Source organism: Onychomys torridus, chromosome 18 (assembly GCF_903995425.1).
Source record: "Onychomys torridus chromosome 18, mOncTor1.1, whole genome shotgun sequence".
Classification (NCBI taxonomy): Eukaryota; Metazoa; Chordata; class Mammalia; order Rodentia; family Cricetidae; genus Onychomys; species Onychomys torridus.
The window spans coordinates 24,903,587-24,922,941 of NC_050460.1; the positions used below are offsets into that span (position 1 = coordinate 24,903,587).

General features: G+C 34.9%; 1 pseudogene; it reads right to left on the reverse strand.

Moving 5' to 3' along the window:
- Positions 1 to 224: 224 nt before the first annotated feature.
- LOC118569870 overlaps positions 225 to 19,355 on the reverse strand; it is a 184,937-nt pseudogene continuing 165,806 nt past the window's right edge.

The window sequence follows — 19,355 nt, forward strand, 5'->3', positions numbered from 1 at the left end:
ATGATGGACAGTTCATGTTCTAAGGACGGGATCTAACCTAATATCCCTGTCCTACAACCAGGGCCAGAAGTATAAATCTTAGAAAGAATGATCATAGGTATAAAGCAACTAAACCAAGAAGAGCCAGATAACTCAGTGGGAAGTTCTGAAATTATAGGAAGGAAGACACATTCTTATTCCAAAGATATTATAGAAATAACTCTCATTTATTCAATAGCTGCTGACTAATTGACAATGACTGAAGGTTGAAGATCTGGTTTCTGCACAAACATACAGAAGACAAAGTGGTAGTGAGCAACTTCATAGAGGTACTTAACTGTCAGGTGTTTGAGTATGCCCTGGGGTGTCAGATTCCTAAATGAAAACAAATCTAACAAAATATAGGCTTTCAATAGCCCACTGAGCAATGAGAATGGAGCATTTTTTTTTTGTTGTGGTGGTGGTTTTGTTTTGTTTTGTTTTGTTTTTTGTTTTGTTTTGTTTTGTTGATCTGCAGGTCTGTACGATTCCCAATGTAGGGTAGAGCTTGACTGGACATTCTTGTGAGAGTTATACTCTACACCCAGTAAGAGGGACAGGAAAACTATGGGGAAAGAGAATCATAAAAAAAATTCAGTAAAGACCCGAGGCACAGTATTCCCCCATGGGTAGGATCAACACAGACAATTATACATATTTTTCTCTCCATAGGCATATTTATTTTAAATTTTATTTATTATTATCAGTCTACCTTAGAGTTTATATTGCCATGATAAAACTATGACCAAAAGCAACTTGGGGAGGAAGTAGTTTATTACATCTTACATTTCAAGATATAGGCCACCAGGACAGGAAGTCAATGTAGGAAGAATAACACAAGAACTAGAGGAATACTGCTGACTTGCTTGCTCCATGTAACTTGCTCAATTCTCTTCTTTTTGTTCACCAGAGATGTCACCACTGACTGTGTGAGCCCCTCCACATCATTCACCAATGAAGAAGATGTTCCACAGGCTTGCCTATAGAACAGGATGATGGAGGAATTTTCTTGGTCAGTGTTCTCTCATCTCAAGTGACTCTTGCTTATGTGAAGTTGATGAATGAAAAAGGAAAAAAAATAAAAGAAAAAGACAAAGGAGACATAGTCAGTTGCATAAGTGAATTTAATTAAAAATAGCTCAGCTACCTCATAATTAAAGTGATCAAATTAAGTGATGAGAAACAGCAATCCTATTATCCCATGTATCTTTATGTTTGAAGTAGATAATGTAGAATAAATATCATTTTTAGAGTATCAGCTAGCAATATTTTGATGTGTTATTTAGTTTGTATATTTCTGTCTCATCAAATTGCCATACTGGATTATTTTTATTTATTTTGAAGATTAGTGGTATTAAAAATAGAGAAGTATGTTAAAATATTTTCTAAAAACAAAGGAAAATGTGCAGAACTCTTTTCCAAATGTTTCAAACAGACGTAAGGAAAACTTTTATCAGCTATAGAATTGAGTCACGTAGCAGCTCTAATACAGTATAACACTCTGAAAATTTAATAATGACATTTTTGACTAGAGCCCTAAGGTACAGAAAGGCCCCCTGGCTTCTGGATCTGCCAAAAATTAATGAGACATAGCCAGAGTAAAAGCCACATTTGTCTTATGTTTTCAGCTATTCTTGGAAATTTGTTCTCATTCTCTTTTATTGAGAATGTCTCATTTAGAAACAATATTTTATATCTTAAGATGTAAGTGTGTCTTAATTTGAGCTCTTAAAGGGAGATACAGTTTGATCATCATTTGTGTTTTTGGCTTTTTGATCTTCTTTTGATACCAGTGTCTCTGTCACTTTGATTAGCTTTTTACTGGAGAAAATAAATAAATAAATTTTGTTATTTTGGTAGCCAATATCAATAGAGTAAAATTTTGTTTTTCTCAGATCCTTTAAAATTCATAGTAGGAGATATATAAGTATTTATTTGTGTTTGATAAAACACTTCTAAAAGATTCAGTAGGAACTGGAAGTAAAATTTCATATTTTTCATGAACTAGATGAAGAAATATACTGTTTTATTGATCTCATAGCACTTAATTCACTTAATTTCATAGCATGCTTTTTAACAAGTGATGGATATGGCAGTTTTAATGGGGCAGAGATATAGTGGAGATGCCAGAATTCATGCAAAGACATGCACTGTTTTATTGCAACCTTGCAGAAATTAGCATAATACTTCACACAAAGTGTTAATCACAAAGTAGAAATCAGGGTTTCATTTCTTTAATCCTCAACCTATTCAGATCAAAACATACTTGGTACAGTGTGAACTTGAAAGCATGTGATGACATTCACAAGCACTGTACATAACTGTTCCAATGGCTGTGTCTGACTTAGGAATAAAAGTAAGTCAGCAAAAGTAACATTTATAGAAACTGAGTATTAGAATGAAAGGGAATATGAAACAAAGTATTTTAAAATAGGGTTAAAATTAAGATGAAATCATGCCTTCTGAAGAGCAGCAAAGTAAAGAAACAGAACTTAGGACTCTGCCTTGAGGCCCAGAGGTCACAGGGCTTCTGTTGCTGAGGTCATTATAAGGCAAACTTGGGTATCTAATTCAAACACTGATGTGCATATGTGGATAGATTTACATGACAGTTAAGAATCTCCTGAACTAACTGCTGTGGGATATTCTGTATGTTAAATGTGTTACTCTAATTGTTTAATAAATAAAACACTGATTGGCCAGGAACCAGGCAGTAAGTATAGGCAGGACCAGGAGAGAGGAGAATCCTGGGAAGTGGAAGGCAAGGCAGAGAGATGCTGCCAGTTGCTGCCATGACAAGCAACATGTAAAGATACTGGTAAGCCACAGGCCATGTGGCAATTTATAGATTAATATAAATGGGTTAATTTAAAATATAAGAACTAGATTGCTAGAAACCTGCCACGACCATATAGTTAGTAAGCAATATAAGTCTCTGTGTGTTTACTTGGTTAGGTCTAAGCAACTGTGGGACTGGCAGGTGAAAGAGATTTGTTCTGACCTTGGGCCAGGCAGAACTGGAGAAAACTCCAGCTACAGCTAACCATATCTGAAGACAATTAAAATTTAAAAAAGATTGTTACAAATATTACCAATAATTAAAACTAAATTAAAAATAAAATAATAGTTTCATCAATGTGTTCAACTCAAACATAAATTAGCAGTAGCTTTTTAAATCTTTTTATTGAAAACAGATTCTTTTATTACACAATATATATTGATTATAGCTTCCCCTCCCTCTACTTCTTCCAATTCCTTCCAACCTCTCCTCCCCTCCTTCTGTCTCTCATTAGAAGAGAACAAGTGTTTCAGGAATCCTAATTGGTCTTGTTATTAAAAAAAAAAACAAAAACAAAACTCAGAGCCATATACTGAGGTAAATGCTGAAAGAGCAGAGAGACAAAGGAACAAACCGCTAGAGAAACCTCTCACGACTACCAAATTCTCAGGCTGAAGAGAAGCTAAGATCCTGTCTCTACGAATCCTCTGACTGAAAGGCACTTAGTCCTCAGCCTAAAAGGCTTAGTTCCTCTCTCCTCGCACCTTATATACCTTTCTCTGCCCAGCCATATCACTTCCATCCTAATGCTGGGATTCATTGCGTGTGTGCTTCCAAAATATTGGTAACAAAGGCATGAGATCTCAAGTGCTGGGATTAAAGGCATGTGACTTCCAAATACTGCGATTAAAGGTGTGTGCTACCACTGACTGACTCTGTTTCTCTCATGAATCAATTTCATGTAGTTTTGAACTCATAGAGATCCAGAAGGCTCTCTGTCTCCCAAGTGCTAGGATTAAAGGTGTGTGCCACCACTGTCTGGCCTCTATATTTCATCTAGTGGCTGGTTCTGTCCTCTGATCCTAAGGCAAACTTTATTTGTTAAACAATATATCACCACAACAGGCTTCTTAGAGATATCAACCAAACATGACAAAATAAAATATAATATGATGAAGCAAAAATATTCTTCTCAAAAATTGATACAGCAACCCAACAGGAGAAAGTCCCAGGAGAAGACACAAGAGTTGGAGACTCGTTCATTTTCAGTCAGGAATGCCATAAGAATGCTAAACTAATAGCTATTATATATATATAATATATATATATATATGCAGAGGACCTTGTATGGTCTCATGTATGGCCTGTACTTGCTGCCTAGTCTCTGTGAGTTCCTATGTGCCTTGCTTAGTTGACTCAGTGTGCCTTGTGCTCCTTGTGGTCTCCATCCCCTCTGGCTTTTGGAATCTTTCTACCTCTTTTTTTTCATGGGATTTGCTGAGCTGTAAGGGGGAGGAATTTGATCTATACATCTAATTCAGATCTCTCTGTGTAATGTCTAGATATGGGTCTCTGGCAGTAGTTTCTAACAAAACATGAAAATATAAATCGTAGAGCTTTAGCAGACATTTCAAATAAGATCTAGGAAAAATAAGCCACTGGCATCATCTAGAAAAGTTGTCCTTGCAAGAACTAGGTGATCACATTAAGGAAGCAACTATCCATTTGAAATGACAATCAGCTCATCATATGATCTCTGTGATAAAACACAAGCATGAGAATAAAATATTGTGAATATCAGATTTTCATTTATCATCAAATTATTTGTTTCGATTGTATTTATATACATCTAGATATATTAATATAAGTATACAAACAAGGGTTTTTTTTTACAAATATTTATGCTTATTTGGGCATGAAATAATGTTTTAAAAGATAACATTTTTCTTTAATGTATAATTTCACAATCTTAATTTATTAATATTTTACTAATTTCACTCTGTTTTTTTCATTTGGAATTAATATAAAATTATGATATCCTTTAATCTGTTTATCTAATTTCAGAGATATTTTATCAAGAGGTTATTTTTATTAACTGCCTACATTGCTTACAAAATTATGAAGATATCATTTTAATGATTTATTTAACAAGTGTTATATTGCATTTGAAAATTGTTGGAAAGATTATTCATTTTTATATGACTCTACTAGAAATTATTCATTCAAATAACTTTTCCTTATTAATTTCTGTATTTGAGCTCTAATTTAAATATTTCCACTTAATACCATAAATTTTCTTTTTAAAAACAAGATGCTTTGATGCTAATAACAAGTGAAACAATTAAGGGATAAGATACAATGATGCTTTACATAGTTTGTTTCCATAAAAGTCCATAAAATATAGGAAATGCAACTTCTAGAAATTTTTGGAGAGATTTAATCAGTTAGACTTCTTAAAGAAGATGTGGATTTACACAATAGCAGCACAATTCCAATGTCTTCCCATTGATACTTGGCCTCATATCATGTAATTAACTGCAATTTTAACTCAAAGCCAATCTTCTCAAGGGCCCTTTGATGTTCATTTCCTAAAATTTTGTGTTTGAATTTGATTTAAGCTCCTTAGAACTTTTAATACCTACTTTGTAGTAAAAGAATTTAAGAAAGATGAAGGTCTTTGGGAGATACAATAGCTTTCTCAGAGATGTAGGTTTTCTGTTCTACTTTACCTTTCAAATGCTGCCAATTTTTTTAAGAATAAGAATAAGAAAAAAAAGTGAGATACAAGTTTAGACTTTAAACAATCCATTGTTTACTGTGTTGAAGGTCATGAAAAAATTACACACACGTGGAACCATAGCCACAGGATCTCTGTGATTTTGGGCAACATCAGGCTATTCGGAGAGGACTTTTGGTGAGGGTTCAGTATTGATGATGTACCAGAAACCAGAGAGGTCTTGAGTCAGATCAAGAACTCATTACACTGTCAGCATTTGATAGTAAAAGTGTTTGGACAGAAGGGTCTACTTTGTGACACACTGCAGCTCCTAGTTACACTAAAACAAATGAAGAGGTGATGGAAACATGGAAAAGGTAGAGTTTTGGTTTGTTTTTGTTTTGCTTTTTGTTGTGTCATTTGTTTGTTTAATTAATATTCTTTTCTGTTTTGTTTTCAGACTCTTCTGACCTGTTTCTTATCAGGTACAATGGTTGCTTTACACTGTTTTCAATTGAAGTTCTTAAACTATATCAATCAATACCCCTGCTTATGTGCTTTTGTGCATATTTTTAATTGATTGAATTAGATAACACTGACTCTGTAAAGTGAGTTCATCTACAACTACTTGTAAGCATAAAATAGTTAGATAGTATTTATTCCTGGAATCATTCATGATTAAACATAATTGATGAACAGCTATATTCAATAGAGGAATTAACATTTGTTTACTATTCATTCTTTCAACACAAAAGCAACACTGGAAGTAAACCTATTTTTTTTCTTGTTTCCTTAGAAATTGTTTCTATAGAAACCAAGTATATTGAACAGAAGAAAGACCCAAGAAATGTCACATAAAAATATGTATATTCATACTGAAAACATCTTTACATGATTTTTTTTGGCACAAAAGTTATTGCTAGGGGGAAATTTAAATGAAGAATCATAGAAAGCATTACAATAATAAATTGTAATTTTATTTCTTTAATGAAATAAAATAACTCAAATCTTCTTATATCATCTTCATCCATAAATGTGTCTGCACTTCATGTGTTTTATATCAGTTTTAAGGACAGTATTAAATTATTTCCTAACATATATCGTTTTATATATGAGCATTCATAAGCTCCTAATACAAAGCCTCTTATCCATTTGTGTAATGTACTTTGGATAAATTATGTCCCACATAATTAGAAATCATTGTGATGTAAACTAGTAGACATTATTCAGCTATTTAAATATTCTTTCTGCAGCTGTGATAAAGCATGAGGCTAAAAAATGATTTTCTAATAAAATATACACAAGTTTTTTTCAGAAGTATATGACAATTTTAAATGTTATATAAATAATTTAAGTTACAGGTACTGTTATTGCTGCTTTGATCTGCTTTTAGTTTTCTTGACACAATATCTTATTGTGTAGCAAAGACTGAGATCTCACAATTCTGCTTCCATTCTGGTTCCTAGGATTACAGCTCTGTGCCACCACACAGCATGCTATCTGCTGTTGCTACTGTGATTCTTTGATTTTTGATAAACTTCTAAAACTAATTCTTCTGTTCCCATTTTGGATCCATTGCTTTATAAGTTTTCTGTGCATTTTATCATATCCTTTTACCTACTCCACAGAAAAAAAATTAAGTCACAGATGTCTTAAGACAGCTAGAAGAAAATCTTTCTTTGCATGCTTACAGTGACATTCCTAAATATCATGTTTGGGGCTTGTACTCAGCAGCTTGCTGAATTTAAAGGCTTTCCGCTTCAGTCCTGCAGAATTTATAATTTCGTTCTGAAGCTTATCTAAACATTTATTTTCCAAGACACTTCTACAGTGGCTTTGTCTTTTGAAGCTGGATGGAACTTATCACATCATTCTGGAACCAGTCTGTCTTTCTCTGTGCCTCCATAATTCATTCACACATGTGGTTGAGTCCACTGAAATCTTTGTATCTTATGTCTGTGTATGCTCCAACTGCTTCCAACTTAAGCAAAATCAATATTGCTGTGTTCTGAGTTGCACAGCCCCAGATTGTGTATGCTGATCCTCTAACTTCAGTGTGTCTACCCATGCAGATATGTTCTGACATGAACCATTGAAGGTAAAATGAAGTCATAAAGGTAGAGTTTTTAACTGATAGATTCAGTAAGGACAGATACCAGAAATCTCACACACAAAAGAAAGCCACTGTGAAGACACAATGACCATCTCGACATCTGCAAGCAGAAGGCCAGCATCAAAAATGGGCCCTATGCAGACTTTTAACCTTCAACTTTTAGCCTGAACATATGTTGAGAAATACTTTCCTGATGATTCAAATACTCAGTCTGTGGTATTTTATTGTGAACATTTATGCAGTATAAACTCACAAGGGATTTGGAATTTCAATGTCTACATTCAAGAAATGACGCTTTTGTTCCTGTATCAATCTCTGGCATGTGTATGCTAAAATAGAGCTAGCTTCTTATTGGTTATTGCTCCTGTGTTCAAATGCTTTAGTTTTTTTTCTTTTCTTTTCTTTTTTTTTTTTTTTGGTTTCTCTGTTTAGCTTTGCACCTTTCCTGGAACTCACTTGGTAGCCCAGGCTGACCTCAAACTCACAGAGATCCGCCTGGCTCTGCCTCCTGAGTGGGGCTAAAGGCATGTGCCACCACCGTCCGGCTTTGCTTTAGAAATTTTTAAAAATATCAAAAGCTGTGCACAAAGAAAGTGTAGGCACTACCAAATATTCATCCATTTTCCAGATCTATTTAAATGTTGCATGTTGGTTTATTGTGCTTCTGTCTTCCTTCACTAGCTATGTATTTCTGAGGGTTCTTCCTTCTCATGGTGAAACTCAAGTCTTCCTTTTGTCTGCACACTTTTCCAGATGAATTCCCTTCCCACATCCACCAGTTAGCCATTGGAACCCTCTTCGGTGTCTGTCACTTGCAGGTGTCATGATTTCTTCACATAAAGTTGATCAGTATTTAGTTGACAGTTTAAGGTCAACCTGGTGGATGCTTCTTTGGTGCTCTGTACAGGTGTCTTCCCCAAGACAAAAGTCACAACAAATCATAATGTCTCTGAATTTCACCTTCATCTACCTTGCCTACAGAGGATTCCTGCTCTGAGTTCTCATGTTCTTCAGTGCACAACTAGGCTCTCCCCAGACAGGAAGTTGCCATCTGAGAGGCTTCTATCAACAGGAGAAGGACGAAGCTGACTATTATCTGAAATGCTTTGGTTCATTGTTCTGTACAACTTTCTGTCTGATTATAGAAGAAAGTGAAATCTGGTTTCTATTACTACACCACTGGGATGATCAATTGGAAAGTGAAGGCAATATCTTCTGTTGATTGTTTTCATAACTTTTATAAATTGCATCATTTTTCTCATGCAACCTTTTTCTCCATGGATTATAATTTTTATACAATAACTAATTTGTGGGTTTTTAAAGTATTAAATAACTCACATTTCACACCTCATCTTTTTTTACAAGTTTTTCTTCTGCCTTTCATTTCTCTCAAGTATCTTCATGTAGCAATACAAAATGAAATCTTCATTCTTCTAATGTTGCACTCATTATACTACACTGTATTATTCTTCCTGTTTAACTACTCTGACTTAAGTGGGTTGTCTAAAAATGTTGGTAAGTCATATTTATTTCACTAAAATATGTGCAAAAGATATATCTTTCTTAGTCATACTTTAAATATTTGAGTGACATTTTGCTATACTAATTAATACACTATATCAACAGATTTGGGATTTCTCCCCATTTTGTATCATATGCACAACTGTAATCTTTACACTAGGTGCCATTTCTTCACTTCAGTCTTTGCTGGACTGTTGTGAAGCCTAAGTGATCCACACATTTCCAACTAAAGCAATAGACTCAATTGTTAAACATTAGCTGGTATGTCTAATGCCTAGAATACACCCACCTGGACTGCTTTAGAAATTAAGGGGACGTTGAGAGTCCATTCTCATGAATCTGAATTGTCATGTAGATTTTATTGAAGATGCACTGATGGTGACAGCATTGAAATTGATGAAGATAGCGCTAATCGGCTTCTAGTTTTATTTTACTACCAGTGGGGAGACTCTGAGCATCCCCAAACTCACATAACCTACTTGACTGCAGTTCCACCATTTTAACCTACACTACCACTAGAGCTAAATTCTCTTCCATCTGTGACAGTATATAGAGAAGTACTATGATTCCTCCCACTCCCCTTCCTGTGTTACATTGTTAGTGAGGTGAAATGTACTCTTGATTCAAGTCATGCCTAGATTTTCTTTTTGTGTATACAGAATGTTACAATGAGGCAAACTTTAAATTTTGAGAAAAAAAATGATTTAGTTGAAATGATATCATTAAAATATAATTTAATACATAAAATGGAAATGACTTTTAAAAATAAATACAAAGCTACCCACATATACTCTCTAACATACTCATTAGAGTTGACTCAGACTCAAATTGATGGTAGGAGAGATTTTTGTACTTGTATAATGTCTGCTTTCTTACCAACTGTATTGGTGTTGCAAATACTTGAAGTATATAAAATGATGTTTTGTTTTACATTTATATTGGGAAATGCCAAACATTTTCAAACCAATTAGCATATGCAAACTGTCACATGATAACTTTTGAGTGTTTGTTTGAATGTGGGCAAGTGTTGTTTGCTGACAATAGAGATCATATTAAAATTTCTCAAACAGAATTATAACTACAGCTATCAATTACATACCTTTAACTTACTCATCCAAAAATTCCTAGGTCCTACCTACATCTATTCTGTGCTCTGCTTTTCTGAATTCATATTTAAGATACATATATATATATATATATATATATATATGTAATATATTTATATAAATATAAAATTGAGACCAAGTCGGTCTAACTCAGTTTACAGTTTACTTTGTTTAATTCCCCCCGGTTAACCCTTGTCAAACATGGCAGGATTTTCTCTTCATCAAGGCTGAGTAATACTTCATGGTGTATCACATTTCTCTGTCCTTACATCCACTGGTGGACTTTCATGTCATCCCATCTATAAAAAATAATTTTGAAAAATCAAAGATCAAACATCTGAAACTGTTTGAAGATAATATACAGAAAAATGTCTTGAGAGTGGTACAGGCTTTTTTTTTTTTTTAATTTGACACTGAAAGCCTTGGAAATTTAAAAAAAAAAAAAAAAAAAAAAAAAAGTCTTGACAAAGGACACTTTACCAAACAAGTAGTTTCAGCACAGGAAAAGCATTCCAGTCAAGAGAATAAAGAGATTAACCGTGGAAATGGAGCAAAACATGCAGAATACACATGAGCAGGAGTGAATACCTCAATTATGAGTTCAAACACTTTTAGGAGAAAAAAGTCCAATCAAAGAAATAAATCGGGGTTGGGGATTTAGCTCAGGGGTAGAGCACTTGCCTAGCAAGGGCAAAGCCCAGTGTCCAGTCCTCAGCTCCGAAAAATGAATACATAAATAAATAAAAATTAAAAAAGAACAAAGAAATGAGTAAAGGATCCAAGGCACTGTAGCCAAAGGAGGTCACACTGAGCCACTAGATCAGACAAAAAGCCTGGAGTTGTTCATCACAGGAAAGCACAAGCCAGTGCCACAGTGCAAACTCTTCTCCTTTTTGTCAGTGTCTATTTTCAGAAGACAAAATCTACATGCGAGCACATGTAAAATTGGGAATTACAGATTCCTTCCACTCTGGTGGTAGGTATGAAATAGAGCACCGCTTTGTGGAAAACTTTATGAAAATTCTTTTAAAACTTTAAGATGCAAAGACTGTATAAACCAGGGATTCCAGTGCAGAGTACTCCCCCATGAAAATGAAGTCAGTACGCCAATGAATGAGTATAGTTCATATTCATTGCAAAATAATTTACAATAGTTAGATTAGCACACTTCCTTTCTGAAAGCAGGAAAAACAAAAGGCCAAATGCATTTTGAGGTAGAAAATGAAATAATAGTTGTTAGTTTTATTTTAATTTTATTTGAACTACATAAAAATTATGAATTTAAAAATATGAGACCAAGTAAATTTTTAAAAGAAAGTAGAAATCAAAGCTCTAAAAAATTATTTATCCAATTGGGTAAAGCAGTGAATGCTTGTGATTCCAACCTACAGAAGGGAAGGATCATGAATTCTAGGCCAGCCAGGATGACATATTAACTCTCTCTGTTTGTCTCTGTCTTTGTCTCTCTCTCTCTGTCTCTCTGTCTCTGTCTCTCTCTCTCTGACACACACACACACACACACACACACACACACACACACACCTAAAATACCTTAATTATTCTTAAATTTTTCTTCTAATATCTTATACTCCTGTGCTTTAATTAAAAGTTTACATGTGTGCTCACTCATTTTTGTCAGCATGACACAAACCAGAAACTAGAGGCTCCTGGGAAAAGTGAACATCAATTGAAAAATTGCTTTTGGTCAATCAGATGAGCCTGTGAGCACGACTATGGGTCCATTTTCTTGATTGCTGCTTTATATAAGAAGTTCTAAAACATGATGAGCAGAGATATCCATCCTTAGGCAGATAAGCCTGGCCTATATAAGTGACTGAAAAGTCAGAGACAACAAGCCAATAAGCAGCATTCCTCCATTGTTTTGCTTTAGTTATGCCTCCAGGTTCCTGCCTTGAGCTCCTTCCCTGACTACTCTAGATGATAGGCTCTGACAAGACAGAGGAAGTCAAGTAGTTCCCTTCCTCACCTAAGTTGGTTTTTGTCACAGCAACAGAAAAGCAAACTTGGACAACCTTCTTTCATTTTGTCCATTCGCCTGCAAGTGTTTAAGTGCTCAAAATCTTAATAAAGGCAATAAGTCTTATCCTAAATGTGATACCGTTGGAGCCTGAATAAGTATATAGTGCTTAGTAAATACTACTACTGGTTGAATTAATTTGTGAGGTGAAATGATGACTTAATGTGCAAATCAATTTTGAAAGTGCTTTGGGACTTTGGGATGTTGCTGAGAGTGAGTTAGTAGATATAATGAATATTCTCCATCCAGCACATATAGTGGAAAAGTTGTCAGAGTTCTTTAGATTGTTCAGTCAAGTTTTGTCTCAGAATTTAAAATCAGGATTTATATCCACAGCTTAATTATTGATGATTATATTAGTGTTTGTTTGAAAAGGCTGACTGGTGTTCTTTAAAGACCAATGATCCCTTTTCATCTGATTCAAACAGGAAAATGTGAAGAGAATGTTGCACTCTGGATCAGAGGATAAATATTGAATGTCAGAACTTAGACTGTGAATCTTTAATGAGCTCTGAGTCCAGAGAAAACATGTTCCACTAATAACCTAAAAACTGAAAACTAGGTGTGGGACCTTTTCCAGTCAGACAAATTAGGCATTTAAAATAAATAAATTATTAATTTCACACATAAAACTTAATCATCTACTTCAATATCTAATTCCAACATTACTGTTGTTTGACTTCTATTGAACATTCTTGATATTTAAATGTTTGCATTAGGTCTAAGCCTTGAAAATGGAATTATCTGTAATGAATTTAGATATTGCAGGGTTTACTTACAGAGGAAAAAATGGGACTTATCTTTGACAGTTATACAATTTAATGGAAAATATTAATTTATTTGTCGAATGTATGGAAATAGTTTTATAGCTTTTTTGTAGTTTTATAAAAACACTTTTAGGTTAAGTAGATCATTTTCTCAGTTGCCCACTCTGATGAATTTTTTAAGTACTTTGGATGTATTCAGGCACATGGTATATCCATGCTTGTGTATATCTATGAACATGTGCACATACTCATGTATGCATGTTTCTAGAGACAGTGATCAATAATGTGTTTTGTATTAGTCAGAGTTCTCTAGAGGGACAAAATTGATAGAATGAATATAGAATTATTCTATAGTGTGTGTGTGTGTGGTGATTTATTAGAATGACTTACAAACTGTGGTCCAGCTAGTTCAACAATGGCTGTCTACCAATAGAAAAAGCAAGATTTCAGTAGTTGTTTAACCCACAAGCCTGCAAGGCTGGATATCTCAGTTGGTCTTCGGTATAAGCCAAGTTCTAAAGAAGGCTCTAATTAATGCCAGTGAAAGAATAAACTTGCCAGCAAGAGTAAGAGCAAGCAGGCAAACCTAAAGCTTCCCCTTTCCCCAGGCTGTACGTAGGCCGCTCTCAGAAAGTGTGGCCAAAATTACAGGTAGGTCTTCCCACCTAAGAAGGTCTGAATTGAAATCCACATTGAAGTTCTGTCTTCCCACTTCAAATGATTTAATTATGAAAAATCCTTCACTGGTGAATTGAGGATTAGTTAATTCCACATGTAGTTGAGTTGAGAATGAGGTATAGCTACACATTTATTTTCCTCTATTCTTCTCGAAGTTATTATTACTTTTAAAGAAAGAGTCTTTCTCTGAACTGATTAGGTTATAACTGCTGCTGGTGAGTGGTTCTAGGCATCCTTGTGTCTGACTCCCCCACTTTGTGTGTGTGTGGGGGGGCGGGGCTATAGTACACACTGTTGTGCATTTCCATGAGTGCTGAGTGTCCCAACTCAGGGGAAAAAATGTACTTAACACAGCAAGCCACTTCCCCAGGTTACTAGAAGGAAATAAAATTTTAACTCATCATGTTTTAATGAAATGGTGCGTTTTTATTGAAAAATTGAATCAGAAATTTTCTGTAGTTAAATAGTACAGTGCTTTTTTTTTTCTTTTTTTTTTTTTACCAGTGGCTTTGATTTCAGATGTGCTTTTGAGATTTGAGATTTAGAAACTGTAGGATATGGATTTCTAAGTTTACTCTTTCTGGAGAAGCTTGGAATACCACAGAAGTAAAAGTGGTTTTGCATACTTTTGAATATGCAAATAAGATACAAAAGAAAGGGGTCAATGTAAATAATGTTGGCCGGGAAGAAATTTGTTTATGCTACTCTTCACTAGTAAAATTATTAAGTCATGTATTTCTGGGGCTAAGATAAGACATCAAATTTGTATACATCAAACATTTCATGAACTGAATTTCTTGAATAAACACTTATATTCCAGAAATAAAGGGCAAAAAAAAATATTAGCAAATGAGCAAAGTATATAAGTAAGCAATTCAAAAGTTAACAAATTTGATTACCAAAGGGACAAAATTAGCAGTTATGAATATCAGCCAATATATAAAACTTAAGAAGACACCAATATAAGCCTATCAGTTAAACCAAGAAAATATTTTACCATGGGTACAAAGACAAGATAACTCAGGCTCTTTTTGGGAGTATAAATACCAAGTTTCCAAGAAAAGTGGTGAATGATTAATAGAAGAGAGAAAATTAGATATGTGTACAAATATACATATATGTTCATCTGATTATTTTAATTATTTACATTTATACTTTAATACAAATTTGACAGATATAAAGAGATCTATAAATTTATTTAGGGTTCCTTTTTTAAATACAAAAAAGGATAGATTTTATTTTTTATTGCTTCATACACAAAGAAGGAATAGACCTATCAGACTACCCTCTGGCTTAAGATACCATCAAATTATTTGTAGAAATCAAATATCTCGTATTATAAGGAAAGTAAATTATAGTATTAACTCAAGATTCAAGGATTGGAGATTGTCTTTTACAGAATGTACAAAAATCACTACTGTTTATTTGTGTTCAAAACTATTCTTTTTTTAAAAATTATATTTGTGTTTTAATTTTACATATCAGCCATGGGTTCCCCTGTCCTCCCCCCTCCCACTCTGGCGTCTGCCTTCGCCCCAGCCCCTCACCTCCATTCCCATCTCCATCATGGCCAAGACTCCCCTGGGGATTCAGCTCAATCTGGTAGATTCAGTACAGGTAGTTCCTCTCCCCTCCTTCCAGGCAGAGCAAAGTGTCCCTGCATAAGCCCAAGGTTCCAAACAGCCAGCTCATGCATTAAGGACAAGTCTTGGTCCCACTGCCTGGGTGCCTTCCAAACAGTTCAAGCTATTCAATTTTCTCACTTATGCAGAGGGCCTGATCCAGTTGGGGGCTCCACAGCTTTTGGTTCTTAATTTATGTGTTAACATTAGTTTGGCTATTTGTCCCTATGCTTTTTCCAATCTTGGTCTCAACAATTCACACTCTTACAGTCCTTCCTCTTTCTCGATAATTGGACTCTGGGAGCTCCACCTGGGGCCCAGCTGAGGATCTCTGCATCCACTTCCATCAGTTATTGGATGAGAGTTCTAGCACAACAGTAAGAGTGTTTGGCCATCTGACTACCAGACTAGGTCAGATCAGGCTTTCTCTTAACCATTGCCATTAGTCTACAGTGGAGGTATCATTGTGGAATTCTGGGGACCTCTCTAGCACTTTGCTTCTTCCTGTTCTCATGTGGTCTTCATTTAACATGGTCTGTTATTCCTTATTCTTCCTTTCTGTTCTTGATCCAGCTGGGATCTCCTGCTCCCCTAAGCTTTCTTTCCCTCAAACCTTGCCCTACATTACTCCCACTGTCATCCAGGTTGTTCATGTAGATCTCATCCATTTCTCTGTCATTGGGTGATCCCTGTATCCTTCTTAGGGTCCTGTTTTTTAGGTAGCCTCCCTGGAGTTGTGAGTAGCAGTCTAGTCATCTTTGTTTTATCTATAGTATCCTACTATGAGTGAGTACATACCATGTTTGTCTTTCTGAGTCTGGGTTACCTCACTCAGGATGATTTTTTTCTAGATCCATCCATTTTCTTGCAAACCTCATGATATCATTGTTTTTCATTGTGTATATGTACCACATTTTCTTTATCCATTCTTCAGTTGAACAGCATCTAGGTTGTTTCCAGGTTATGGCTATTACAAACAATGCTGATATGAACATAGCTGAGCAAATGTCCTTGTGGTATGATTGAGCATTTCTTAGGTATATGCCCAAGCTGGGTCTTGTGGGAGATGGATTCCCAATTTTCTAAGGAAGCGCCATATTGATTTCCAAAATAGCTTGGTACTGGCATAAAAACCAACATGCGGACCAGTGGAATCAAATTGAAGACCCTGACATTAACCTGCACACCTATGAACATATAATTTTTGATAAAGAAGCCAAAACTGTACATGGAAAAAAGAAAGCATTTTCAACAAATGGTGCTGGCATAACTGGATGTCAATGTGTAGAAGGCTGCAAATAGATCCATATCTGTCACCTTACACAAAACTTAAGTCCAAGTGGATCAAAGACCTAAACATAAATCCAGTTACTCTGAACCTGATAGAAGAGAAAGTAGGAAGTAGTCTTGAACACATTGGCATAGGAGTTCACTTCCTAAATATAACACCAGTAGCTCAGACCCTGAGAGAAACAATCAATCAATGGAACCTATTGAAACTGAAAAGATTTGTAGAGCAAAGGACATGATCAATAAGACATAGCAACAGACTACAGAATGGGAAAAGGTCTTCATCAACCCCACATCTGACAGAGGGCTGATATACAGAATATATAGAGAACTCAAGAAATTAGACATCAAAATGCCCAAAAGTCCAATTAAGAAATGGGCTATAGAACTAAACAGAGAATTCTCCACAGAGGAAGTTCAAATGGCTGAAAGACATTTAAGGAATTGCTCAATATCCCTAATTATCCAGGAAATGCAAATCAAAACGACTCTGAGATACCACCTTACACTTGTCAGAATGGCTAAGATCAAAAACACAGAAGACAGCTTATGCTGAAGAGGATGTGAAGCAAGGGGAACTCTCCTCCACTGCTGGTGGGAATGCAAGCTTGTACAGCCACTTTATTTAGGGTTTCTACCACTGTGAAAAGCCACCCTGTCCTTGGCAACCCTTACAAGAAAAACATTTAATTGAGGATGACTCACTTACAATTTCAGTTTTTCAGGCCATTGTTATCAGGGAAGAGAGCATGGCACCTGAGAGTATGACAGCATGCAGGCAGACAGTATTGGAGATGTAGCTGAGAATTTTATATCTTGCAAGTAACAGGAAATGGTCTGGGACACTGGTTGGTATCCTGTGCATAGGAAACATCAAAGACCACCACCCCCCAGTGACACACTTCCTTCAATAGGGCCATAACTTCAACTAACCGCACTTGCTAATAGTGCCACTCCATATGAGATATGGCGACCAATTAAATTCAAACTACCACATATATTTATAAAGATATTCTATATATTTGAAAGAAATAGTCTAATGTCTCTGGTTTTTAATAATTAAATATTTCTTAAAATATTAAACAGATTGTGGTGTTAGAGACTACTTACTGTTAAGACTGGATACGTGAGTTCAATCCCTGGAACTCATAAAGTAGAAGGGGAGAACTGACTCCCACAGTTGTCCTCTGTCATCCAGTCATGTGATAATCCACACATGCACCCATACATGTGGATGCACACACACATGCATACATACATACATACACATATATACATAAACACATACACACAAAATAAATAAATATATGAATAAGACTAAAAAACAAAAAATATTGCAGTATGAGAGACACCACATAAGAAAATATAAGAGAAAATGGTTTAAGTGGTATATATTACCACCTGCCATGCCATAAAATAGAATTTGAAATAAAAATCTCATTTTAATATAAAAATATCAATGAATTGATGTTTGATTAAATCACTATTATCCCAGAAATAAATATTTCAATAATTATCTTTAGGAATTATAGAACAGATAATTTTGTTTAGAATAAGAATGGCAATCATTACAAATATTGAGAACTAATTATTAGATATTTGTAAGGGCACAGTGTTTCTTATTTACACACGAATAATTTGTTTTAGAATAATACAGACAGAATTCTGATCATGTAACAATTCTAATAATTCTAGAACTTTTGGGTTCTATAAATTATAAAATCAGATAAAACCTTAATGAGCATGAAGTTTGCAAAAGAGGATGCAGAAGGATTGTAAAAGAAATTCTTAGAGTTTGCTGTGAGATTCCGTCTGCTTGGAACACCATAATCTATGCACGTAAAGTTTCACCAACATGACCTCCAAAATGTGAGCTGAAGGAGAATGACACTGATGAATACATCAAAAAGGACTAACAAAATCCCATGAGGACTCAATCGTACCAAAATAAACACCAGCTGGGAATGGGAGAGGTGGTCCTCCCCAGGGAAGAGCACACCAATTTGTAGTCTACCACTAGATAGTCATTCCTGAAAACATACATACAGACGACATTCTATGGACTCAACAGGTCACATTTAGGAATATATATGTATATACTAGTACTTTATGTATGCACTAACAGCTAATGAAAACTGAGTGTATTATGTGAAGGAGAGTGGGGAGGAGTATATGGGAAGGTCTGGAAGGAGGAAAAGGAAATGAGAAAATTGTGATTAAAACCTCAAAAATAAATAAAACTAAAAGAAATGAGCATATATTTTATTACTGATGAAGGTATATCATGGAACACTTACATTTAGTCCTTCTGGAGACACATGGCATTCAATAAACTTTGAACTGTCTTTAATGTGTGACCACACAGGTCTTATATAAGATGAAAGATCAGTAAAACTGTGTTTACAAATATTCCTGTAAAACCAGTAGACTTAACATTGTGTGCAAGAAACAGGGTAAATATACCATAGACTAGATTATTGTCTATTTGTAAAACTGTCATTTTTTCCCATTGACTTACAATGATCAATGGAATCAGTTTGGCATGTGTACTCAGGATTATATCTATAAACTTTATTCTTTATTTCCACTTACCTCTATATTAATCTTATACCACTACTATATCTTAAAATATTCCAAAATCAGGTAAGATGTGTGCTGGTTAATTTTTTTTTTTTTTTTTTTTTTGTCAATTTGACACAGCTCGGG